General features: G+C 42.6%; 2 long non-coding RNA genes across 3 annotated transcripts in view; both read right to left on the bottom strand.

The window, feature by feature from the left end:
- Positions 1–3867: 3867 nt before the first annotated feature.
- On the bottom strand, positions 3868–15103 carry Gm32737. The gene is made up of 5 exons (XR_373554.2): positions 13788–15103; positions 13469–13556; positions 11903–12012; positions 11475–11595; positions 3868–4093 (listed from the first exon to the last, which is right to left on the bottom strand). It is a non-coding gene; the product is annotated as a predicted gene, 32737 (long non-coding RNA).
- A 638-nt stretch (positions 15104–15741) lies between these two features.
- The window catches only part of Gm32622, a 157611-nt gene continuing 145447 nt past the window's right edge, over positions 15742–27905 (bottom strand). For both annotated transcript variants that reach the window (XR_865555.3, XR_865557.2), the window contains one exon: positions 15742–15861. This is a non-coding gene — a long non-coding RNA (predicted gene, 32622). The remainder of the gene's footprint in view (positions 15862–27905) is intronic.

Raw genomic sequence — 27905 nt, 5'->3', positions numbered from 1 at the left:
TGACTGTTATGGACTGACCTGCAGTGAAATTTACCAAAATATGTGTTTACTTGGACTAGACCCACAATCTGTTTGTCTGTTTGTTTGTCTGTTTTAATTTTCTCCCCAGTGAAAACTTCATTTTAATTGTGGTCTTATAAATACACCATGAGTTGCAAAAATAAAAACAAGGAGTGAGGCATTATAAAAGAATTAGAGCAGACAGTGAGAAGGAACCTAGGGTGAATCCTGAGTCCACAAGAGCTGACCTTCAGTGGCCACCTTGACTGGGCTTTATACTGCGTTGGTGAGGAAAAAGCAGCAGTGTGGAGAAGGGAAAGGCTGACGTCATTCCTCCTTCCTGGATCACTACCTCTCCAAGATGACTGTTTAGAACACCAGGCCCTATAGCTAAGTTTCCAAAAACCCTTCTCCATGCTCTCAGAACTTTGAAACATCCATGTCTCCTGGTCTACTCCATCAGGAGTCAACATAGCCACAGACAAGGCCTATACAATACACCCACAAATGCAGAGACCATTTTGGGGGATGACTGTAGAGCAATCATTCAAGAGAGAAAAAGGAAAGAAAACCAGTGGTGTGCTTAGATATGAGATCATTTCTAATACCTGACAGTATAGAAAAATAGCTGCGATAGACCACAGTTCATTGTGTACTTCAAAATAACTGATGGTGAAGATTTGGCCATTTAGAAATGAAAGCTTGTGGCTAAACTTTATTGTCACTACACATTATCATAAACATGAATTGAGTGTCACACACTCTACCCACGAATGTGCAATTATTTTGTGTCAGTGTTAGAAAGAAAAATAATTTAATCTGCTCATTGTGCATATATCTATGATCAGTTTTTTTTAAATAAGGAAGAACCTAATTGTCCAAGGACAGCCTATAGGTCGGAAGAGTCTCCTAGACCATTACAATTTATGAAAACTGTGCAAAGTACTTAAATTTCTGTGCAAACGTATTTAAATTAAAATAGCAAAGTACAAAATTTGTGAAGACACTAAAATGACAACTTCATAGTGACAGACAAGAGACATTTAAAGCCATAAGAAAAACAGAAGGCATTCATGCCTAGGGCATGCTAGTACTGCTCTGAATGTCTAATATAAATTAGCAGTCCTCACAGCAACCTTCTGAGGTAAGTAGTATTAACTTTGTGAAGGAGGAAATTAAGCCACAAAGGGCTAAAGAGTCAACGAGCTAAAGGGTTCAAGGCTTGGCTCGAGTATTTTCATCTCCAATTTCTGAGACTCAAAGAGCTGTAATGAAAACATCAGGCAGCTTAGGGATGAGAGTTCTAACCTTACCCATCCTTCTATGCCCTTCCATCTTTATTCAATGATGCTTCCTTCACAAACATCATTTTATCAGATGTCTCAAGAATCTCGTGCCACTGAGATGGTTATCAATCAAAGATAAAGGTTATGTTAACTCAATTATATATTTTTTTAAAAAAAAATCTCAATTCAGTCTACCAAATGACACTGTATACACCTGTACCAAAGAACAGACATTTAGTATACTAAGGATCTAGGAGAATGAAGGGTTAATGGACAAAGGATGCAGGGTGAGGGCTGGAAAAGCCTTGACTGCAGATTCTGTCCCTATACTGATTTGAGTAAGGTTTGGGTGCTTGGCAAGTCTATGGGCTCTGAAACTCTCAGGCAGCATTAGAGAGCAGAGCTTAATGATCACCTAGAATCTGGGAATGCTAAGCACTGGAAGACACTATTTTCCCAGATCTTCAGTTTGGCAATAGGACAACTGAGATCATGACCATAAAGCATTTCTTCCAGCAGAATAGTCTACTCCTGAAAGAGTTCCACCTAGCAACCCTTTCTTGGAGACTCAGTGAACACCTACGCATCCCAGTCACACACAGATGTGGAATCCATGCCACAAACAGACTAAGCAGAGAGAGAAGAAGAGTGCTTGACTTGCTTATGTGTATAGACAAAGCCCAGGGCAGGCAAAATGTATAACATGCTACGGACTAGAATATATAAATCAAAACAACAGGGCATAATAACTCAACTATCAACTCCTAGCCCAATAGAAAGACATTTCCTTGGGAGGAAAGGGCAATAGAAAGAAATCTTTGTTATGCATGGTGCTCAAACCTATTGAAAATGTCAAAATAATCTCATTAAAGTGTAACACACTCAAGACAGACACAAAGAGTCCATGCAGTCTTGAAAAAAAAAATCTGTTAAGGAATTTCACTTAATCCTCTCCTCTCCTGACTTTTTTTTCTTTCAAATTTGCCTGTAAACTAATACTTACATCATTTTATTTAGGGCAAAGGCCTGTGCCTGCAAACAGTTATTAAAATAAATGTTCTTTCCATGACCCAAAAGGACCAGTTGGTATTAAATCAAACTTTTCCAGTTTATCTGGTGACAGCCCTTTCAGAAAACCTCAAGAGGTGACCTGTCGCCTCATTCTTTAATAAGCAATAGTTTTCTTTTTGACTCAGGGGTGATAAACAAGGTCACTTTGAACACGAAAGAAGCATTTACATAAACCAACAGCATCCAGAATATGCAATTAAAAAAACGAATAGTTAATGAGCCTGCAAAATCATATGCATTCCTTTCTAGAGTAAATCTTTAGTGGATGATGAGCGATGGAGTTTTCTACGCTTGAATCTCTTTTTTAATTGAGTAAATAAGCTAAGGTAAGAATTAAAGCATAAATTAAAGCGTGAGCATACACACAATCTGTAGGGGAGTGGAGGAAGGCGATGATCCAGGGAACAAAGAGAAGATTTATTTCGCTGGATTTTAAAGTGCCTGTGTCTCCTTTGCATTTAATGTTGTATATATGTGCACACACAAGCACATAACAAAACTAACTAACATTGACCTTGTGGGTCACCTCTCTTTGGCTTGGATAGCTGTAGTCTATATTTCCACTTCTTATCACTCCAGCCAAGAAGAAAACAACATACTAAAGTTAATGAAGTTAATGAATGTACCATACGTTCCTTATAGTATGGACCATAGTATGGTAGGTGGTATTATTGGCTCCAATTCTTCACCTGTCTTTGCACTCAAGTGACATTCAGCTATGGCACTTACTTTGACCAGTAGAGTAAGAAGTGACAGTATGCCATTTCCAAGACTGGGTTTTTAGATATCTTAGTTCCCAGCTGCTCTTTCTGCTACCTTCATGCAAAGGTTTTGCCCATGTTAACCCATTGGAAAATGAGGAATATGAGAGATACATAAAGGAGAAGAACTTGGCTAATCCATCTTAGAATAACCAAACCAGCAAAGCCCCACAGCTATACCAGCTAAGCAGAGGTGCCTCGCTGCAGCCCACAGGGTCCTGAGCTAAAATAATAATATAAAAATGACCATGTTGTGGTGGTTTGTTTGATGGTCAATCTGACTGGATTTATAATTAACTAGGAGATTGAGGTAATTATAAATTACATCTCTGTGTATGTGTATACGTATGCGTGTGCGTGTGTGTATATGTGTGCGTGCGCCAGCTCAGACCTGCCCTGCATATAGATGGCATCATTTCTGAACTGAGGGCTTATATGCAATAAAGGGGAGAGGGGCTAGTGGTTTGAATTAGTATGTCCCCCATAGGTTCAGACGATTGAAAACTTGGTACCCAGGTGGAGGTCCTATTGGGAGCGGTTTATGAGGAGGTGTGTCCTTGCTGAAGGAAGGTGGACTTTGAGTATAGCAACTTTTACGTCACATCCAGTTCATGCTTGTGGTTGAAGATATGAGCTATCAGCTTCCTGTTCCCACCTCCATACCTACTCCTTGCTGCTGTGGGTCTCTGCCATGCTGAACTCTTATCCCACTGGGACCATGAGTCCAAATAAACTCTTTGCTCTGTAAGTTGATTATGGTCACAGTGTTTTTATCATGGCAACATAAGAGGAACCAACACAGGCTGTAACGGAAGAAAAAGATCTGAGCACCTGCATAGCTCTTTCCGGTTTCCTTGTCTTCCACGGTGTGAACTGCTCGGCTCCGCACTGCCCACTTGCTTGCTGTGATTATTGACACCTTGGGAACCAGGAGCAAAGCCCTCTCAGGTTTTGTCCACATTACAAATTTTGACCCTAGTTGATGGAAAAAAAACTAATCAATGTAAATGTGACATTCCATAACCTAAGAGCAATAATAATTATGCAGCAATTGCATCATAGCTTTTGGATTGGGCCCCTGTTTTAGGGATGGCTTAGTACCCAGAAATGGTGGGCAGCTGTGCTAGAGGTGCTCAGAAACCTAACAAATAAGATCTCACCCTAAGTGATGGAGGAGATGCTTCCCTGTCCATGGATTAATGTTTCTACTTGTTACAAAACAAATGCTAGCTGTACCTTCCAACAATGAAGGCTAAATGCCCACTAGGAAATTCACACCGCTCAACAGAAAAGGTCATGGTCTGAGTGGGAAGGGAGGAGACAATACGGAGATGGAACATAAAGAGAAGAGGAAGGGAGAGGGGAAGGGAACAAAACCCTCTTCTCTAAGGGTTATTACTGTATTAGTTACTTCTCTTATTGTGACAAAATCACAATATACTCAGACAAAATCAGTTTAAAGAAGGAAGAGGTTTTTTGGTTGATAGTGTTATAGAAGTCAGTCTACCAAGGATGGGTTAGGCATGGCAGCAGGTGAGGTGTGAGGCATTTTGCCACCATGCAAGTAAGGGAGAGGTAGTAATAACTGTCGCCTTGCCCTCCACTTGAGGTCAAACTTCCCACAGGAAAGCTATTGGCTGAGTCCATGCTGGGATGAAAACACCCTTCTGCTAAGCCTCTCTCAACTGTGTATTTAACTGACCTTAGAGATCTCTACCAAGGAGAGCTGTGGTGCTGTATCTGACATGCCCCATTACAGAAAGAATTATGGCCAACTGTGCCCTTATCAGTCACAAACTGGCACAAATGCATCAAAGTAGTAACAGAGAGGTGAGATATTGGAGGTGGAGTTGCCAGGAGACGATAGAAAACTATGAAACATATGCATTCAGACATACATAGAGTACAGTTCCTAAGCCAGGTGAGCAATGTCTAACTGTTCACCCCTGGTAGACTGCAGGAGTCCTTAAATTTGGCATTCTTGGCTCTCAGATCCTTTCAGTTCTCTTCCTTCCATACAAAGGGTGACCCGTTGATATTCTACCCAGCCTGGAACTGATTTGTTCAAATGGACTACACCTTAAGCCAGGCTCTCATCCATATGCAAACAGAGCCAGGGTATCCGATCTACTTTACATCACCGTCTTTCCCATATGCCCCACTAAGCATTCTCTATGCAACAATTCAGCAATTGTAGGAGCCTAATTACAGCCAGGACTCTGAGACTCCCAGACAGAAGAGCATAAGTCATGATCCTAAAACGTCTTTGCAGTCTGGACTTATTACTATATCACCCATCAGAGCTGAAATGAGAGGCAATAGATGGCAAAATGACACCCCAGGTGTCCCCCATGACCAGTAGAGGGAGGTCACCTCACTTACCTGACAATGTCACTGTGTCCCTTTAGTTAAGTAACTCTTCTTTCACAAGGTAAATCCTCTTACCGTCTTAGGAGAGCAAATAGCCTATCAGCCCCTTGCAACTTAATAAGAACATAATCTTGTCCAACAGAAAGAGGCTGACAGTCAAGAGAATGGCTATGTGGCTGGCATGTAAATAAAGACCTACATGGAACACTATAAAACCTGGCTAGAGGGAGCTCTTCCATGTTGATTCAGCTTCTAGAAAGGTCCATGTGTTCCTGTATACTAAAAAGTACAGAAGACAGAAGCAGGAATAAAAGAAAATAGCAAAGTCTGGGAACTAAACGTGGAATGGAGAGGTCCAAGAGGGAATCCGATCACAGTGCATTCATGGGTGTTAGAATCCAGATGACAAGTACTAGGAATGGACACCGGAGTCCAGCCCTCTGAGTGGTGCCTGTGGTCACCACTAGCCGCAAGCTGCTGCCTGCATGCAACCTACTCTTAGCTTCTGAATTGTCAACTGCTATGTGAGCCATGATGGGAAAATAGTCTTGCTGTAGTTCAGACTGAAAGTGACAGTAAAAGGACATGAAATCTGGGGACAGGCTCGGCGACTAAAGCCTCACAAGTTCTCACAAGCCTGAGAACATGAGCTTATATCCCTAGGGCCAATGTAAGAGATAGGTACTCTGGTGCAGATCTGCAATCCTGACACTGGGTAGGCAAAAACAGGTAGATCCCTAGAGTTCACTGGCCAGGGAGCATAGCTCTGGGTTCATTGAAAGACCTTGTCTCAAAAAAATAAGGTAGAGTGTGATTGAGGGATGGATTGAAGAGTGCACCAGACATTGACATTTGTCTTCTACATATGTGCACACATACATACATACATACATACATACATACATACACACACACACACACACACACACACACACACACACACACACGTGCGCGCGCGCACAGTATCTCAGCCTCAGTGATAGGCCACTTGCCTATCATGCAAAAGGCTTCAGGTCTCATCCGCAGCACCACAAAAGAATCTCCTTTTTCACCACAGGATGCCACTTTCAACCTTTCCTGCAGCCAGGTCTGGTTATCCAGTCCAGCTTCCTACACCAACATCCGTGCCCTCATCCTCTTGCCTATAAACTCTATACATGGAAGCCTTTCAAGTTCCTTCTGGTTCCAGATCTCCTGCTGCCTTCCTGACCTCTATCTTCACATTCTGGCGAGTTCTCCCACTCCCGTCCATGGCTTCACTCTCAGGCTCAACACCAGTGCTTCCTTCTCAGAGAGGTCCTCAGAGGTAAGTGAGGTTCATGGACAGTTGCTGTATCAGAGCACTAGCTCATTAATTCATGCAGCAAGGATTTGGAGCCAGGCTGACAGGTTTAAATTCCAGGACCATTGCTTCCTGCCTTTGTAGCCTTGGAGAAGTTACTTTACCTCCATTTGAGGAAATGAAATAAATAATCATGTGGGCATCAGTTGTAAAGAGCCCTTGCTGTCCTTGCAATCTAGTTCTCCATGCTGACTACAGGCAGCTCACACCTACATGTAACTTTAATTGCATCTGCAGATCTGATGCTCTCTTCTGGCTTCCATGGGACCCTCACTCATATCCTCACATAGATATGTATGCATGCACATAACTTAAAAATAAAGATTATCAACTCGAATATAAAGAATTGACTGAGCTAATAGTTTGTAAAGCACAGAGTGGAATAAACAATGCAATAAAGGAAAATCAGTAAAGCAGTAATAATAGTTTATTTTTATTTTTATTTGTCTCTTTGGTTTTTTACTTCCTAATATATTCTTACTATATATGGTCCAGTATATCCCAGAACTCACTGTACAGCTTACATTGGCCTTAAAGTCTCTCTCCCTCTTCTCTCTCCCTCCACGCCACTCCCCCCCCCTCTCTCTCACATACACACACACACACACACACACACACACACACACACACGCCGCGCGCGCGCATGCGCGCGCACGCTGACTCTGAGAGTGTAACCATGGACGGGAATGGTAGAACTTGTCAGAATGGAGGTGGAGGTCAGGAAGATATCAGGAGATTTGGAACCAGAGGAATCTGAAAGGCTAGGGGATGAGGATATGGATATAAGTGCAGGAAATTGAACTGGATAACCATATGTATATACACATATACATACACACATATATATGATATATTATATATGTTGTATATAATGCATTGTGTATATAATATGTCATATATGTGTGCATGTGTATATATGTATATGTATGTGTGCATAAATATATATATATATATATATATATATATATATATGATTTTGATAGTGACATTCTTACAATGATAAGCCTAGCAGATATTCATTCACACAGCAAAAGGTACAAACTATTGGTTGAGCTAATTTATAGACGTGAGTACAATGCTTTGTTTTCAGTCAGATTTTTCCGTATGATTATTTTCAGAATGGCAACATTCTGCCTCTTCAGCTTAACCTGTGGTGAATGAAAGCAAATATAACTGTCTCTGTTCACAAGAGAATTCTTACTACTTGGAGAAGTTGCATGAACATTTTTTCCTCCCAGCTCGCCACACTAAGTGCCTCTTTAAGGAATTACATTTCAGGGAGCCAGCTATCATAACCAACAAGAAAGGGAAAAGTCAAAGCTTTATTTATCCATTGGATTTCCAGATGTTGAGCACGTCTTAGTTTTGCCTGAATGGTATTGACAATTTATAGTTGTCTTTGGAAAATCATTTGATAATGATCCAACTATCTAGAACCTCTTTATTTTATGCCTGTTAAAAGAAAAGAAAGTTATTACCCAGGAAAATTTCCAGACTGCCATAAAAGAAAACCGATTGCTGCCAAGAACCACCTGCCATAAAATTTCTCCTAACAGCTTCTTACCTTTATGTATCTGTATAGCAGCCTTTTTAAAAATGAGAAGAGACCGTCAATCATTTTTAAGGCTAATTGCAAATGTTTAGTGCAGAAATTAAATATTATAAGATTTGAAATAAGGTGTGTGGCATTCTAGAATTAAATATGTGCATCTCCCAGAGGAGACCACAAGAAGCATCAGGACTGTGGAACTAGTGGTATTTCTGTGGGAACTTTAGTGAATCCTTGTTGGCTATCTTGCCACTTATCCCCCCACATCTCCTAAAATAACACAGCTAGTTATTTTACACAATCCACTGCCTTAATGGGTTCTTCATAACCAGAAATGAGATACAAGATATGTGAGCCCTTTGAAAAACAAAATGTGGACTTGACAGGTAAAGGCAATTGCCACCAAGCCTTATGGCCTGAGTTAGAGCCTCAGGACCCATTTGGTGAAAAGAGAGAATTAACTCCAAGATGTCCTCTGGCCTACATGTGACGTGGTGCACACGCACACACACATACACACAACTAAAACAAATAAATACAGATGTAATAGAAAAGTAAAAGTTAGGTGTAGCATGAAAGCCAGGTGTGGTGGCACATGCCTGTGATCCCAGCATGTGGCAGACTGAGTGTAAATCTTGCTTTAACTTCCTCAGATGAAGTGATGAAATGAGAGTCACATCCAAACAGTGCAAACACACAGCTTAGGCTGAGCCTAGATTATTTCCTTCTCTGTTCTATCTCTGGATGCTTCTATCTTCTATACAATCTAATCTTCCAAGATGATTGGTTCTGTCTGGTTTTTCTCAGCTTCTGTTTGAATTAGTCTGCTTGGCCTCATACTAACTTTGGCAATATGTTCTAACTTCTGGCTCATTCTCATTCTCTGGCTAGTTCTGACTTCACCTGTGTCTAGTTTGCTCTCTCAGTTACCTGTCTCTGTAAAACTGTCCTGGTAAAACTGCCATATACTAACACCACACACCACACACCACACACCACACACCACACACCACACACCACACACCACACACCATACACCACCACTACTTCTTTATCTTTTGCTGCCCTCAAGTAGCCTCTCCTTGCTCTGCTGTTCTCATGTGAGTTGGGTGTATCCTATCTCTGACCCATTCTGTCAAATCTTTCTCTGATTCTTCACTTTGTCTGCCCCTCAATTGGCTGTCACTTTCAAACATGACTGCTTCCTTCTACAAACCAACCTTACCTTTATTGTTAGGGATTTAAGGAGTGTGCTAAGGGTGTGTCTATATTCTAGCAAGATTATACTGTAATTCAGGGTGTGTCTTTGTTCTGGCTGGTTTGTATCTTTGGATGTGATCCCTTAGCAGAGCAGCCTTGTAAAAAGAGCATTAAAATTCCTGTACTCTGAGGAAGCTAGAAAGTCTGAGATAATCATGGTGAATGTAGGCTAGTCTGGGATATAAAGTAAAAATCTCTGTCTCAAATAAACAAGCAAAAGACAAATAAATGTGACATGAAACTAAAAAGTGTAACCTTTTTAAAAGGGAAAACATCTTATATGGACAGCTCCTGTTACACAGTATTCAGAGCTACTGTAATGAGAAAGTAAGTATAACTGGGGTTTGGACTCTGAGGTCAATGGTTGCTAATCCTGAGTATCTGAATCCCCAAATACCTACTTGATGAAATCAAGCTGTTCCTACCATCATAAGCTTACCAAGTCAGAGTCTCCATAGACCTATTGACCAATGTTATGGTGGACCTGGAAATCGATTTCAGAAAACCTCCTAGGACATTCTAACAAATGGAGGGATCAGGAAAATCCTAGGCCAAATGACTTTGAAGGTCCTCTCCCACAAGAGGAAAAAGAAGGAGGTCTGTGTTAGAACGGGCTAGAATACAGTGGGATGTTTTGCTTGGCCATGTTAATTAAGAGAACCAAAGGGGGCTTTTGATTACTAGACTTCAATATTTTGATGGACCTTGGTAGTCAGCCTCAGGAGGAGGAAGTGGCCAAATAGGGGAATAGTCCTTGATGGCTAGCTTTAGGGACATAATCTATAGTTTACAAGGGAGATGGACAGGGGAAAGGCAAAGCCTGCCAGCATCAAATTTGTCAGACTATAGCCTGCTAAATCCCTTCAACTATGTCTTTCCTCTGTTCTTCAGTCCCTGTTTCTTTATTGTTTTCTTTTCCTTTACATTAGTCTATTATGTATCTATCACATGCCAGGCCCTGTGCTAAACTCAGGTTACATGCTGGGCTTGTAACACCCACAGTCTGGTAGGACAAATACCAGTTATAACAGCTTTCCTGTCCTTAAGATGGTCCTATGAATCTAGATGGGTACTCAGCTGCAGAACCCTTTCCAGGAAAATCTGAGAAGGAGGACAAGACTAGAGAGACAAAGATAAACAAGGACTAGGGGCTGTGGGGTGGGAGCAAAGTTAGTTAGCTGCCAAAATAATTCAGGCAAAGAAAAGTGTCTACATTGATATCCTAGTATATACCAAGGCCCACAGGGGCATCCCAGACAATGAGGAAAGAGTTGGTGCCATGCCGTATCACCAAAGAGGCAAATCAATGCCTTATGAGTGATCAATTCAGTTCATCAGACATGAGCAAGAAGAAAGCATTAAAGGGTGGAATGCACTGAAGAGAAAGTAGCAGGCAGGAGCCCACAGCTTGAGGACAGGACAGTCAATGGCCACAGCTGTGAAGACTGGGGACAGGGCTGCCATGGTGGACAAAATTAACAAGGATGAATTAGCCTTTTTATGAGGATGGGAGAACAAAATAATCAAAATCTAGTTCATTTAGTAGGAGGAAAGTGCTAGTTGGGGCTAAGGAGAGATGACCATACAAAATAAGGTTTGATAACACAGGGAATCCTGACCCAATGCTGTTAGCCATCACTTCAGTGAGAGTCACAGACTGGCTCAGTCACAGAGCGAAGGCCAAAGTTAACCAGTCCCTGTTGCATAGGACCCATCCAGGCAAAAATTAGGACAGCGAAATCAAACCAGCTGAGGGCAGTTACAGAGTCAGGCTGAAACCGTGCCCTGCAATGCTCTTGGGAACTGAACTTTGGATGTTTAGATGTGTGACTTACCCTTTAATGACTAAGTTGCCTCTCCAACTCTTCAAGACACTCAGAAAGAAGTGGTGGAGGGAGACAGTTGTTCCTGGTTCTCTCAGCTATCTTAGACCTGATAAAGGTTCACGTTCCTGTGCTGTCATGGAGAAATTAATATGGTGTAAGGATGAGATCTAATGGCATTGACTCAGACTATGAGGGTGGCAGTCTTCCCCATGGGCCACCACACAGCCCAACAGCATCACATCTAAGACAAAAGCAAGTCACGATCCCTCTCTACCCACTCAGGCAGGCCTTGCATACCTACTTTCCCAGATGTGTTCCTGGAGCTGATAGAGCACAGCTGGAGTGTACCCTCACTCCCTCCCCGTGCAAGCCCTGTGCTTCTCAGACAGTTTCACAAATGGAAGCAAGAGGCTTCTTGTGGTAAACATTACACTCACCCTCAGTCAAAAAGATGAGCCAAAGGAGCTAGAGACCCCACGTGACCTCTGCAGCAGCCGGCCTCATGCAGACTGGTATTGTGGCTTCCACAAGATTTATTGTAGTTTTCCTGGAACAAAGCTGGAAATCACTCAAAGGGTCATAAATGCTGAAACATGTCTATGCTCTGCCAAAATTTCAGACAATAAGCCAATAAAGCAATTTTACCTTATATATTTGAATGGATTCTATACCCCCCCCCAAAAAAAACAGATCTTTTAGAATGCAATGGACCAAAGCAACCAGAGAAGTCAAAGGATATGTTCATTTTAGCTTAAAATTTTTACTTCGGCCTGGCAAGCCATTTGTTAGCATTTGCCACCCAAGAGACTCCATAACCCCCATCTCTTGGTTCATTTTCATGAAGGAATAATATTGCAGGTATATGGACAGCACGCAGCTTCTGAGGGTCGCCTCTTGTCACAGCAGTGGCATCAATAATGCAAGGACTCTAATAAGAGGGAACCTGTTGGCTATAGCTACCTCTGGGCTTTCCAGACATTTTAGAGGTAGACATAAAATTTCATCCTGGCATGAAATGAGAGCTGCTGGAGGTTCCCTCCACTCAAGTGGAGAGCTATAATAACCTGTGCCCTATATGTGTACAGAAATTTATGGGTTGTGAAGAATGGTCATATAGCACCATCTTTATCCTCCCAGCAAACCTGTTTCTTGGGTATTATCATTAGCATTACTATAAAGGTTATACAACTAAGGACCCCACTCTTTCAACAGGCTTATAGAAACTCATTAGGAAAGATGGTCAGTCACGCATGTGAAGATGGCTAAATACACGGTTGTATTCACAAGTGACCATGATGAGGATCTGAGCAGGAACTCAGAAAATTCAGAATAGAATAATTTTAAGTAAAGAGGTAATACTGATGGGGGGAGGGGGTTGCTAGGGGTGAGGGTGGAGGAGAGGGTGGCCAGGGGATAGTGGGGATAGTGGGAATGGTGGAGGTGGAGATGGGGGAAAGGGTAGCAAGGAGATAGTGCTGCTGGTAGAGATGGTGGGGTGGGGGTGGTGCCGATGCTAGTGGTGGCAGAGGGATGGTGGTGGTGATGGTGATGGCGATTGGGGATGCAATGGGATGGTAGGGGGAGGAAGGGTGGTATTTATGGTGCTGGTGGTGGTGGTGGTGGTGGTGGTCGTTTAGTACTAAGGATTTAAAATAGAATCCTGTGAATACTATCTATGCAAGCCCTCTCTCAATAAGCTACATCCCCAAACCTTAAGAGTTGCTATTTCTAAAAGTGAGACACAGATTTAGAAAGGACATAAGTGGTACATTGGTACTCTGGAATTATCAATGTTACAGTTGCATTTTATTCTAAATAGATGCCAGAACACGGCAGGAACAAAATGTAAGAAAGGAGCACTCGAGTTCTGAGACAATCTTTCAAGGCAGACAGTGACCTGGGGAAACAAGTATACCTGTCACCTTGCTCCTTCTCTTAGCCAGTTACTATATCAAATGCTTGAGAAAACCAATTTGGAAAGCTCAATTGTTTGTTTTGCTCACAATTTTGGAACTTTGGTTCATTAGTTGTCTCTGTTGATTTGAACCTGTGGACCTCGATGAGGAAGCCTGCAGTAGACCTCACCATGGCCTGAGAGCAAAAGACAGAAGAGAAAGGCATCAGGATCCTATAATTTCCTTTAACGACCTCCTCCCAAAGATCTAGTAGGCTTCAACTATGGCCCTCTTCTTAAGCATGCCACTTTCTCCCAACAGTACCAGCTTGACCTTTAACATTGGATCTTTGGGGGACATTCAAGATCTAACCTAGAACAGACTCAAACTGTAAGTGGATAAAGAGCAATTGAGGTAAACCACATACCTGAGCATCTTGAAGCAGAAGAGTAGAAGAGAGGAAGGAGAAAGAACTCAAAATGGCAAACACATTGGCTCCTTCTGACTTAAATGTCTGAGCCATTTCCCTAACAGCAGCTCTGTACACTCAGCAATGCTGACCTATAAGAAACAGACTCTGGATGACCGTCAGAGCTCTGAAGAATTCTATCTACTCCAGCAGATGTTTTCCAAGCTCTTTACATGCGGGCGCTCTTTACATGCCAGGACCAGAAGAGAATACTCCTGACACTCCAATCACAAACTCAGAAGTCTGAGTTCACTGATCTCAGGGTTATAATACAGAAAAGGCTTATGAGGTTTCTTGGGAAGAAGGGTGTTTTGTTTTGTTGAGATGGGGGTCTTACGTAGCCTAGGCTATCTCAAACTTTATATGTAGCTCAGGATGACTTTGAATTTCTGATCCTTCTGCCTTAATCCCTAAATTGCTGAGATCATTGCCAGGCTCCACCATACCTGGTTTTATGGGGTGCTAGGGATGGTGGGAGTGGTGCCAATGCTAGTGGTGACAGAGGGATGGTGGTGATGACAATTGGGGAGGCAATGGGATGGTAGGGGGAGGAAGGGTGGTATTTATGGTGCTGCTGCTGCTGGTGGTGGTGCATTTGGTAGTAAGGATTTAAAATAGAATCCTGTGAATGCTACACAAGCCCTCTTTCAATAAGCTAAGGTCATGGACCCATGTGTTCTAGGCAAGCAGTCTGTCAAGTGAGATACAGAAAAGGCTTAGCAAGCTCTGACTACATGAAAGTTCTGATCCCTGCTTTAAGCAGGAAGAGGTCAAGTCCCAGGGAACTTAAGTAACTTGCCCAAGATCAAACAGCTAAATAAATGTTAGGGTAGAATATGGGTGAAGATTGGTTTCTTGGAGCTTACTAATAAGGCAGAGAGATAGGCTATGGTTATTTGAGGAAGCCACAAAATAGAAAATCAACCAATACTTATTTGTGCTTAATGATGGTGTCTCCCATAGATTTTTCATGTTGCTCAAAATCTCATAGCATCTACTACTGTGCTGATACCCTCCACATGTGAGTTGGGTACCAGTACTCTAATGATAGAATGTGTGTTCTGATCATATATGCCCAAGAGAAGAGCATAGAAATTAGTGAGTATTCAGTTTCTGCTCAGGAGGAAAAGGTAACTCTTCCTGAACTCTCCAATCCCACAGTCCATGTCTATGTAGCAAGGTTGGAGGTTCCTAGAATGCTCCAGGGATGGATCTAAATGAGTCTCTACTCAGATTCGTTATTCAGCACAATTAGAGAATAGAATCCAATTCAACTGCCTCCAGTCGCCATGGACAGACTAGCAAAAGATAAGATGTAAACCACACAGAGAGTTCCAGTCTCCAAAGTCAATTTCTCTCTTCATTTCAGGAGTACATGATATCAAACTAGCCAATCTGGTTTCTGTCCTTATTGAATCTATATTCCATAGAATATGCTGTGGCTTTGAATATTAAATAATCCCCACAGGCTCATTGGTTCAAGACATGGTCCCCAGCTGGTGGCACTATTTTGGAAGGTATGGGAACTTCAGGAATTGAGGCAATATGGAGGAAGTGGTTCACTCTGAGTGAGATGCTCTGTGAAGGACTTCCTGTCCATGATGTGCTGCCTTTCCTGATCACCATAAAGCGTCATCACATGATGTTTCTGCCTCCCCTCAGTTCCAAAGCAATGGACCCATAGGCCAGAACTGTGGGGAGCCGTGAGCAATTGCCATCATGAGGCTCCGCTGTGCCTAACTGGTAAACAAGTAATGTGCGCAGGTGCAAGAGTAAATTCATGCCAAGTCACTGCCCATCCCGGGGCGTAGTAGTGGGGTGATGAGTGAGCAGCTAATCAGGAGCTGACACGTCACATGGAGGGGTATATAAGCAGCATCATTTTCCTTGTTCGGGGTTGTTCTTTCGCCTATGCAATCAATGATCTCCCAATAAACGTGTGCAGAAGGATCCTGTTGCAGCATCGTTCTTCCTGGCCAGTTGAGCATGTGCAAGACAGAACAAGCTTTGCTTCCTTCAAGATCATTTATATCTGGTATTGGGCGACAACAAGGAAAATAAATAAGTGAGTAATAACGGACAAGGCAGCAAGTTACTTCAAAGTGGATCTCCTCCAGGCTTCCTGTGGCTACCCCTTCCAGTCTGATTCCACTGCCAGAGTTTCCTTATCACCTTGCAAGGGCTACTGTACATTAAGATTCCATTTCACAGTGGGTGAAAGGATAAGATGTATCTTAATTTACCTGGGGTTCTGCCTACCTAGCTTATTTAGATTTTCAGCCTGCTGAGAAGGAATTGGTCTTTCTTAATGATCAGTTCAAGACTTAACCTGTTGCTGACACTGGGATGTATTCTAGCCCTGGTTAAAATTCAGTGATAACATTTAACCAGGCAGCCTGGGGTAGCAGATCCTCTCTAGCCCACTGTCATTACTTAATTTTCTGCCCAGTCAAGAAAATAGGACTTGTAACTAGATTGCGTCTGAACCTAGGAAATGTCACTCCTTGAATTCCAACTCCCAACCTTAATGCTTTTTGGCATGGGTGAGCATCCATATTTCCAACCTGACACCCAAGCTTCGCAGCTCCTGCAGTTTCCAGAGCTTACTGGTTCTCAGCTGCCCACTTTCCACACATTATTAGAAATTAATTTGACTTGGTTCAGCATTATCTGACAATTGCACTGACCCCACCCCATGAACCTTTCTGACTAATTTATATCCCCTCCATGAGGCTTAATATCTATGATACCCGCACACAATATTTTAAGCTCATGCCAATTATAATTTTTAATATGGTCTGAACGTCATGCTGTTACTTAGCAACAAAGGTCACTCCAATAAATAATAATATCTCATGAGTCTATTGATAGCCTTGATTCTTTTTCATGGGGTTTGAGAGTGAGTAGGGAGACCTTTCTGAGCTACGGCTAATGTTTGAGCTACTGGTAACCAACAACTCCCGTCAGTTCCTTTAATGCAGGCAAGTTCCCTCCCCTTGCCTGTTCATTCTGCTCCTCTTCATGGCAGCTGTTTTAGGAATGGATACGTGGCACTGTCTAAACATCCTTCTTCCCACCGTTTGTCTTCAGTGTCCATTAGATTGGAGCAACATCAGAAAACCTGGTTAATGTACAAATCCAAAGGGATCCAGAAATATCAAGCTCAAATTGGGAGGGATGTTTTATTTCAGAAGTCAAAGGTTGAGCATCCTTCCAGGGATGCCCAGCTTCTTGATCTCCCAACACCCTGGAGTAACTAGGCCATCAGGTTATCAATAAAACAAAACCAAACAACAGCAAGAACAAAATAAAGTCCCTAAAATAAAAGTCCTATATTTTAAGTAAAATGTAAAGGCTTTGTGTTGAGCCACATTCATAGTTATCCTGGGTTTTGTGTGGCTCATAGGCTGCTGGACACATCTCTGTTCCTTAGAAAAGGACATTAGCTGTAGGCAGGTTGTGTGGGTCTCTCTTTAGTGGGCAACCTCAGAAGTAATCAAGGGCTAAGATTTCCACAGTATAACTAGATTCTAACTCAAATCCCAAGGACATGGTCCCTTACAGTCTCCCAGCCTCCTACACACTTGGTGCCATGTCTTGTCAGTGAAGAGCAAAAACACCCTCCCTCCTCCTGAGATGGAGAACTGAAAGATACCTGGGTAAATTCAGTACTCAGGTTGTTCACAAACTGTGAAGATTAGAAGAAATTAAGGAAATTCCTGCTGTGAGTCTCAGAGAAGGCTAAGCATATCTTAACTAAGCTGGCAGGTCTCTAGTGGAGGAAAATTCCAATACTCTTTCAGTTATCTTCCCAATGGCCAGGAAATCGTGCTGAATCGTGGTCTCAGAAGAAAGCATAGTGAGTCCCAGTTTATCTCTTCTCCATCATTATGCAAAGATTTTCGGGGACCTATTCATAAGAAATGGTTCTCTCTCTCTCTCTCTCTCTCTCTCTCTCTCTCTCTCTCTCTCTCTCTCTCTCTCTCTCTCTCTCATGTGCTCACACACAGCAAATTTTTTTTCCTATGGAAATCAAGCCCAGTGCTTTCAAATTAACTCCTCATCAAGTATCAAATACAGACCCTTTACAGATTCACTTTTTAAATCTGAAGACCTAGACATCATTACTATTCCCATCCTATAAAGAAAAACAGGAGCACAGAAGCATCCTGTATTATTTGCTTAGCATGCATCAGGGACAGGGCATATAAACAAAGATTCTCACTTCAAAACCCCATGTATTTAGCTGTCTGGTTTCTAGCTTCCTTGGCCCCTAGAATACTATAAAACCATTCTCATACCCACATTCTATGGGCCATAGTGCAAAATCAAAGGATCTTGTGTTCCACAGAAATCTGCAAGATAAAGATACAGCGGATCTTGTCTTTTTCACTCTGCTTATCCACAGTACATCCCAACAAGTGAGTCCTGGTGAATTTCTCTTTCCTTAACCAGTTTTTTCTCTTAAAAATCCAGTCTTAGCATCACAATTCACTATACACTGTCCATCTTCAATGTGCTAAACCAGATGTCAGAAAAAGTGGTGGACACATGAGATATCCTGGTTAGGATCTGAACCTACATTCTGCGGCCATGAGCACATCCACGGATTAAAAACACCAACTGAACAGGATATTAGCACCCCTGAACTCATCTCTCCTATAATTATCATTCCACTTCATTCCTATGGATTAAAGGAAAATGAAGCTATCAATTAAGCTGTTTTCCTTCCAGACCAGTGCTTCTCATTGCAAGATAGAAGGTCATCAATCTGTTGAGAAGGGACCCAAGTCACGTGTCCTTTCAACAAACCCCTGCAGGGCTTCCCAGATTCACTCTGAGCACTGGCTCATCAGCCTGGAGTGTCTACAGATCCACGGTCATTGATGTCGGTCCAGGAGGTGCCACTGTGCAGAGGAATGCCCTTCCATTATTTCATTTTAATTAAACATCATTTGTAATTCTCTTCCTAAGCCAGAGTAGCCCCAGGGCCTCCAAACTGACAGCTGTTAGAAGCTGCCTCCCACCCTCAGGCTTCTGCCGCACATCACTTGGAATCAGGGTAGAGACCCGCTGGCCTTTGGTTCACCCTCCAGCAGGAAACTGCTTCCTGCACTCCTCCATGGGACAAAAGCCAGCCACACCATCAGAAACCATAAAGAGGCCAAAGGCAAGCAGCCATCCACTTGGATGCAATTCTCCTCAGGGTCTCTGCTTTTCCGTGCTGCTTCCTTTCTCTGCCCCATTATACTCCAATTTTAACTTGGTTTCTAAAGTGTGTGTGTGTGTGTGTGTGTGTGTGTGTGTGTGTGTGTGTGTGTGTGTGTCCCTATACCTCAGTGGCTTGCATGTTTTCTTAATCTTTCCCTTTCCCTCAGGCTCTGGCATAGGAAAGGTGTGTGAAAACAGGTTTCCATATTCTCAGCTTGTCAGACACTTGTATGTATCCACCCAAAATTTGTAAAAAAGCTATTCAGTACCAAAGTGTGCAAGATGTTAAAGACAGACATGAATAAAATACCTATGTATTAGAAAAAAAGTCAAATGTTGTAAAGGAGTCAGTTATGAAAATCAATCATTGTAATGTATGCAGGGAGTGTCATTAAAACTCCAAAATTACACAGCGGAAGGTAAGACAGACTTGGGCAGAATGAGGATCACACAGGAGTAAACAAAGGGGACTATTGTACTAGGTCCTAAGGACTAGGGTAGGGTAGGGAGAGATCCAGAAAGAAACATCAGTATAATCTAATGTGAAGGAATGTGGAGACCAGATGGATTCAGGAGACTGTAGCAAGTTCTTCACCCTCTGAATGTTGGGTAAGTGCAGAATATGAAACACGAGGGTAGGCAGGCAATGGGAGCCAGGTTTTAGAGGGTTCTGTGTGAACCCCTGGTGAGTTTCTCTGGCAGTGTAAGTAGCTTACAATTTTGAAGCCGCACAATACATTGAAAGTGCATTATCCCATCTCAGTAAAGGAGTTATTAGATCGAACCATAAGAAACTCACCAGGGTTCCATCCCTTTGACCCACAGACATGGAAATCCCATAGTCAAGCTAGCATAGTTCTTATGGCCATTTAAGAGGCAGGAGAACTACAGCACCTTCATGTTTACCCAGTGACACGTAGCTGCTATGTAAAAGGTAGTTTCAAACCCCTGAGCTTTTAGAGGAGGGGTTACATTTTACATACAGAACAAGAAGACCTCAAGGAAGTGAAAGTGAGCAAGTTGGTTACCTAGAGCAGAGTACCATGGGAGGAGGGAAAAACCAAGTACACATTTCTTGAAGCAAAAAGATAGTCTAGGAACCCAACAGAGGCGGCATGGCTGGAGAAGAGAGAAGGGGTCAGAGAATGGTGGGAGATGAAATTTGAACTGTGACGGGAAGTGAGATTAGGTTCAGCTTTTTATTTCAGTGAAGACATGAGAGTGGACTCAGATGATTATTCAACTCCTATGTAAGAACTAACTTGAAAATTATATAAAAAGCTAAACAAGAGAACTGAAGGTATAAAAGTGCAAAGGAAAACTTTATGTCATTACTCAGGATGGTGATTTATTGGATATGAACCCCAAAGTTTAGGCAAAAAATTAAAAATAAAAATGAACAAATGGGAGACCACATCAATCTAAATCACAGCACAGAAAACAACTGACCAAGTGAGAAATCCATAGACTGTAAGAAAGGATTTGCAAAAGTATACATAGATAAGGGACTGTTGCTTAAAATATATAAAAAAAACTCAAATTACTCAATGATGATAAAATAAATACAATTTAAGAAATTGGGTAAAGGATTTGGACATCTCAATAGAGAACAGTCAATTGACTGGCAGGTATACTTAAAAACTGGGAGATGGGGGCACCCTACCCAGAGCTGGGGCTGGTGCAAATTGGTGTAGCCATGTTGGAAAATAGCTTTGAACATGTGTGGAGGCTTCTCAAGAAAACTGAGACCAAATACCCCATATAATCCCAGAATTCCACTGTCCTTAGGAATGGAAGTAAGTGTGTTTGGGGGATACTGGCAAGAAAGAGTACCCTCTGTCCACATGCGCAAGCTCATGAGTTAACAAGGAGAGTAGTTGTTCTACACCCATTCTCCATCCCTAGTAGATGCTGAGACCAAAGCAAAAGAGCCTAGAGCGGGTCATGTGACTAACAGTGCAATCCCACTTCTAAGACTTGTCCCTCCCCTCCCCTAGCTTCCATCCAGCTTTCTTTCCAGTTCTGCAAGTGCCATTCTCCAGGTTACTTTTGTAGCTATTGTTGTTGTTAAGAATTTCATACAGTATATGTCATTCATATTTTATTCCTTTCCCCAACTCTTCTTAAATCCTCTCCTTCCCTCATGCATATGCATATATGCATCAGCGCAACCATGTCTAGGAAACACTTTGGGGGGGGGGGGTGTCATCCACAACCTCTGGCTCTTACAATCTCTCTACTTCTGCAGGGATCCCTGAGCCTTTGAGAGAGGGTGTAAAAAATAAAATAAAATAAAATAAAATAAAATACATCTATTTAGAGCTGAGCACTCCCATGTCTCTCATTCTCATAAACTGGTCAGATGTGCCTCTCTGTGTTACTTACCTTCTCCAACAAGAAGCAACGAGGGTTGAGCAAGGCCCTGATCTAGGAGTATAGCAATATGACATTGGCAGTCACACTATTATGTTTCTTTAGCCAAATAATAGCGGTAGGTTTCTTCTAGGGCCCATGACCTATCTAGTCACATTTTGCATCACCAGTCAGGCTCTCAGTCATTCATCCTCTTGTACAACACTCTGCTCTCAGCAGCATTTCCTCTTCTGACTCTGTTGTAAAGAGAAATTTGACAATCCATTGCACCCAAAGTCAAACATCTGTCTGTCTGCTTGTGAACACAGATATATGTAATATAAGCATGAATGTGTTCCATATGTTTCCTGGGAGAACACGGCTCTACCAGAACAAGAGGGCATCCAACATTAATCACACACATGGATTTTGCTTAACAGTCTGCCCATGGCTTTGATTTCTGAGAGAAATTAACATTTCAGTCTATGTAAATAATCTTTGCCTTTGAAAGAAACAGAAGGGAAATTATTTTTTCCCCCTGCAACAGAATTGGTCTCCTTCTGGTTGGTAAGCACCAGCTAAGGTCAAGGGAAAATCCTTCTACAGCCTTGCAACAGCCCTTCTACCCTGGCACGACATTCACCAGCTAACAACTGTGCTCTGGTCACCTAAGCCTTCCTCTGTATAAGGGAATGAGCCAGCCCTTCTGGAAGAGGCCTATTGCTTCCACATTCACTTTCAGTGATGCTTGAAGCTGTTGCTACAGCAGGTGGCTCCTTTCCTGTCAATCCCCAGAAGTGATGGATCTGCTGAGCTTTTATTTGATATTCTGGAGGCTGCCATGCACCGTTATGTGGCCATGTTGCCTTTTACATATGTTAACATGTGCAGTGCACTGTCAGATGTGAACACTGCTTTGAATCTGGTCCCATCTGATAACTCCCACTACAGTCTTCAGAAGAGTAGGAATCCCCTAGGGACCTGGCTTTGCTGTCACTCTTAATTAAGGAAAATGACTCCCAAACAAAATCAAAACTACTTCTTTATGAGAAGCCATGGAACATATAACATCCTTGGAAAAAATAACTTGATAAGTAGGCAAGGTTTTTGTTGTTGGTTTTTTAATGAAACTAATGCCCACATCTATAGAAGCTATTTGGTTAAAGTCTTTGATGTGTGATTATGACACCAGTTAATACTTTCAGGAGAGTCACGTCATCTGACTTCAGCTTCCTTGTGGTACCCTACTATATGGCTCAGTCATAGCCCTAGGGAGGCTTTGGAAAGAGGGTAAACGGGAGATCCTGCCTCCTGGCTCAGAAGCACTCCAGTTTACTAAGTGCGTGATCAATGGTAGTCCTGGACACTCTGCCCTTCTGCACTTCCCTCATTTGAAAACGATGCTATCAGTCCAAACAACATTAGCAACACATTCAAAAGACAAAGGAGCCTAAGAGAGATGAGCATCCAATTAGGGAAAACTCTGGGGTTGAGATAAAAAAATGACAGAAGGCTATTGGGGCTGACATAGAAAGATTCCTAAGAAATCTTTGACCACTAGAAATGGAACAAAGAGCAAATCACAAAACCCAAACTGAAAAGTCAGTCCCACATATTTTATGAAGAGAGATCCACATAGAAATGTAAACTGAGAATTGCCACATGTTCATGGGTAAACCGCTATGGATGTATGTGTGTAACATACCTCTCCACTCTTAGAATTGTGAAAGTGCAGCTCCACATCATACAGATGCAGTATGAATTCAGTGACTGAGCTACACCGGGGGCAGAATCTTCTTTTTAGTGTCCTTTATTTTCTACAAGGAGGGAGAACTATGAAACACCACGGCCAAAGCAACATGGTAGAAGTGAGTTTATTTGACTGACACTTTCATATCACTCTTCATCATTGGAGGAAGTCAGCACAGGAACTCAAACAAGGCAGGAACCTGGAGGCAAGAATCTAGAGGCAGTAGCTAAGGCTAATGAGGTCATTTAGGGATGCTGCTTACTAGCTTGCTCATCATGACTTGCTTTCTTATAGAACCCAGGACTACTAAGTGCTCATGGGTGGCACCACCCACAATGGCATGGACCCTTCCCCATAAATCACTATTTTTAAAAATGCCCTATAGGCTTTCCCCAAAATGTCTTATGGAGACATTTTCTCAGTTGAGTCTCCCTCTTCTCTGATGACTCTAGCTTCTGTGAAGTTGGCATAAAACTGACCAGGATGGCATGTGACTTGGAAATAACAAAAACTAAGTTGATTCATTTCCTTCTTCAAGACTAATGCGGTAGAAAGATGGCTCTGCGGTTAAAATCATTTAAAAAGAGTTAGCAAGTGCTAAAGTAGAGTTAGTTGGATCTCCACTATCCCTTTTGTCTGGTATTCTTTCCTCCCTTTCCTCTTATTATGCAATACCACAAGCTGAAAATTTGCTATTCTAGCCTCTCCTGTGGCTCCAAAAAAGGCAGACAATGTAGCTAATGAGACATGAATGGATAGGCTGGAAGGAAAAGGTGGTGGTACCTTTTGTCCTTGCCTTGAAAGGATAAGATGCCTGAAACCACAGCAGCTAGTTGGCCAGTGTGAAGTGTCAAGGCTAAGGAACTGCAGAGGCCAGGCCACATGTTGTTTAGCTACTAAACAAATACTAGCAGCTGCCTGCCTCCGGAATTCTTAACGTTATTAAGAAATATAAATCTCTGTTAGTTTAAGCTACTGTTGAGTATTTTGTTGCTAGCAGCCATGCTCATTCCAAACTAGCATAAATGCTTACTATGTGCCAGGAAAAGGCAAACTAGAGATATTCATTTTACAAGAAAGAGGAAGAATCAGAAGCCACATAAAGTGACCAAGATTACAGAATGGAGTTGACACTCACAATACAAATAAGAGCAGGAACAAAATGAGAGTAACATAATTTCTTCAGTCCCCATCTCAGGGAGAACACAAGGGTATGCGATCCAGAGTCATAAAAACAAGAGGGATGTTGAGCCAATTAAATGAGATATAATTTACTGATGTGGTTTACAAATACAATAGCAGTTTACAAACCTAAGGGCTAGCAGAGGGGTTGCATGTGGTTAGGTTGAACCATATATAGATAGTAGCTAAAATTTCCATACTCTCTCATACCACTGGACTTAAAAGTCTCAACACCCCACATGCTAAGATATGGATCTCCAGAAAAATTATATCATTTCACTGCTGCACTTCATTTTCCTAGTATAAAAATTAGTACCACAGTGGTGATTATTTCCATGGTACTTTGGTAAGACTTCAATAAAAAGCTAGAGGGCTTTGTCCAGTGCACTAGAGGCCTCTGTCATTGTTATATTAGATGACTTCAGAGGCATCCAAAGGTACCTGGGTATCAAAACGAATGGTCACTGCTTCCCCATTACTTACAGAAAGACCCACAGTAGTTGTTTCCAGTTAAAAAAAAAAAAAGACTTGGGGAACCACTGCTATTAAAGAAATATAGCACTCACCCAAGGAAGAAAAACCTTGGCAGTCCTGAAATATGTCTAGGGGGGCCATGAAAAGCAAGTGGGGAACTGGGGGGATAAAACAGAATGGTGAAAAATGCTGGGAAAGAGATAAGATGTGAACCCAGGGGATGCAAAAGAACACCCAAAGGAAAACAACACCCCACACAAGGCAATGCAGGAAGCATCCAAAGCCATCAAGTGATTGTCAAACACAACTGCAGAAAGGATTAGGGAGATGCCAAAAGGCCAGAGAGATGCAAGGGTTGGGGGGGGGGGGAGATGATGATCCAAGAACATTCAAGCAGAAACTGGGAAGCCACAGATCCTTTTACATAAGCACAGCAGAGCAAAGAGTCATCCCAGCGAGGGCGGATATAATCCAGATCATGAAAACAACAAGCCCTTGAGCATATCTGGCATGGTCTGAGTGTGGAGGCCACAAGGGAAGACCAAAGCAAAGAGACTGTGAAAGGGTGTGCCAGCGTGGAGGAGGTATCCATGTCCAGCAGACTGATAGTGGGGAGAGGGACGGGTGTGTGTGGGGGGGGGAGACAGATGCAGAAGTCCCGAGCAAAGCCTGGAGTAGAAAAAGGGTCCCATGGGTGGCAAATTATCCCAGTGATCAGAGCCATATGTTGTTACAGATCAGCAAGTACCAGGATGAGCAAGTTAGCAACCAGGGCTCAGCCTGGCCAGTGGGGCTTTTGGTAGTGGCTCCGATGAGTGATTATGCTGAAGACCTATGCTAGATTTTGTCAGTGTGGACAACAAAATTATTAAGCCAGTTAGAACTCAAGAAATCCACAAACAAGGGATTGGGGGTGCTTAACTCAGTAGTGGGCACTTCCTTAAGCAAGCCCAAGATCCTGGGTTAGGCTGCCAAGTCTTAAAGGGGGGAGAGAGGAGGGGAGGAAAGAATAGAGGATAAGAAAGAAAGAGGGGAATGTGCCACACACCAACAAATGTCCAAGTCCCTTTAGTTCTGCCGCAATTCATTGTCACCTCCACTCCTACAAGTTCTTTTGGTCAAGTCTTATATGTTGTAGGTGGAACAAAGATTTTGGCTTGGAACAAAACCCAAGACACTAAGTTTACAGGACATAAAGGGAAAGAGATCTTAGGAGCCAAGTACACTGCCTCAAAAGGCAGATGAGGGGTGATAGCTATGTGCTCCATAGAAGATGGAGAAGCATAAGAGGAAGGGGATCCGTCCAGAGTCATTTAGTCCATTTTGACTAACAGACAGGCTTGGCTTCAGCTGAGCTTAAGTAGTTGAATCTCCTAAATGCTGAAGCAGCCTTTTCTGCATTCATGGCTCTTGTGCACAGCAAGGTCAAGAACAGAAACCCTCAAGGTCATACCCAGCTGTCTGGAATGCAGGGTTTAGTGATCATAAACATGAGAAGTAGTTACATGCTTGTCAACTCAAACTACAGGCTATGTTTGGATGGGCTGGGGCAGGGGACTTGCACCAAGTAAGTGGGTGGAAGAGGCTGGCTTCAGGTGGTCTTTAAAGACAAATGAGCCCTTGGTGAATAGGGAAGAGTGCTAGAAAAGAACCATACAGGCCTGATCCCAATTATAGAAGAGCTTTATGCCTGTCCAAAAGCAAAGTGGTCTCAGCTAAGAGAGTCTCCAGGCTTCCAGGCAGGAATTTCAATGGTGTTCCATCAACCCAAAGCTTCCTGGGTTTGCTCCATGCCACCAGGCTGTGCTGACAGCATCTACTTCATGCAGCTCTTGATTTCTGATTCCCACAGCGCTTTCCATCCTCCCGACTGTTCTTGCTAAGACTCATTGTGGCAATAGAATGGAGGGCAGAAAATCAGCCTAGTAAGGATTGAAGAATGAATATGTGAGCAAAATATGGGAAGAAATGGGTAGCAGTGGCACCTGTGAACTCTGTGTGTGTGTGTGTGTGTGTGTGTGTGTGTGTGTGTGTGTGTGTGTGTAACCGTGATATATGTATGCCCTTCTGCACATGTGTACACAAGTGTCCTCCTCTATCAGCCTCACAGCCTTGAGAAAAGGTTTCTCACTGAACCCAGACTTGGTGGTCTGTTCTGCGAGCCTGGCTAGCCATGATCTGCAAGGACCCCTCTGCCTCCTCCTCTACTTCCCCACCTCAGTGTTGTGGTTATGGGCACACATGCATGGCCAACTTCAACTTTTATGTGTATCCGAGACTCTGAACTCAGGTTCTCATGCTTGAGAGGTGAATATTCTTACTGCCTATTTCCAATCCCATAGCACTATAAAATTTTTACAACAGGGGGAAGATAAAAAGAGGTAGAAACTTAGATAAAGTCAAGAACTCCTCAGAAGACAAGGACATGGACAGAGAAAGATGGAGACAGAGGAGAAAGGAAACTGAGAGGAGACTAAAGGGGGGCAGCAGGTGTACTTGGGCAGAAGAGACTCCTGCTATTTGCCCCTGGTTCTGTTAGCTCTAAATGAACTTGAACAGCTCAAGCCGTCTTGGGTTTACACTTGAAGATGGTAGGGAGGTGGGGTGAGGCTCAGAAACATAGTGTTCTGCTCTCCATTCACATTAAAGTAGAAGACTTAAAAAGTCTACATTCCTGTCTGTTGCCATATGACCCAAGGCAAGTCACATTGTTACTCTAAGCCTTAGTTTCTTTGTGTGCAAGGTGGGATCTAATTGCCTGGTTGGAGTGTGGGGAGGGGGCACTTGTGGAGAAAGAGAATGAGCAGACAGCACAATTCCTTGGCATAAACAACAAGCAAGTTAGCTCTTGTTATTTTGTTTGTTAACAATTACTGCAAAGACAAACAGCACAGCTATATCCAGGTGTCATATACACACAGAATCAGTCTGACTCTTACTATAACCATTCACCTAGAAGACGGAGATGTTTGGATGAATCAACCCATTACCCGAATATATAGTAAATGAGTGCTTCAGAGAGCTCCAGCTGTACCCTGGGTAGGAAGAGATCTTGTGTGCACTAAAAGCCACCCCCCACCGGCCCCACCAAACACTCTCTACCGGCT

The sequence above is a fragment of the Mus musculus genome, chromosome 1 (genome assembly GCF_000001635.26).
Source record: "Mus musculus strain C57BL/6J chromosome 1, GRCm38.p6 C57BL/6J".
Classification (NCBI taxonomy): domain Eukaryota; kingdom Metazoa; phylum Chordata; class Mammalia; order Rodentia; family Muridae; genus Mus; species Mus musculus.
The sequence above is the reverse complement of the archived record's forward strand: the minus strand, read 5'-3'. Positions and strand labels throughout refer to the sequence as shown.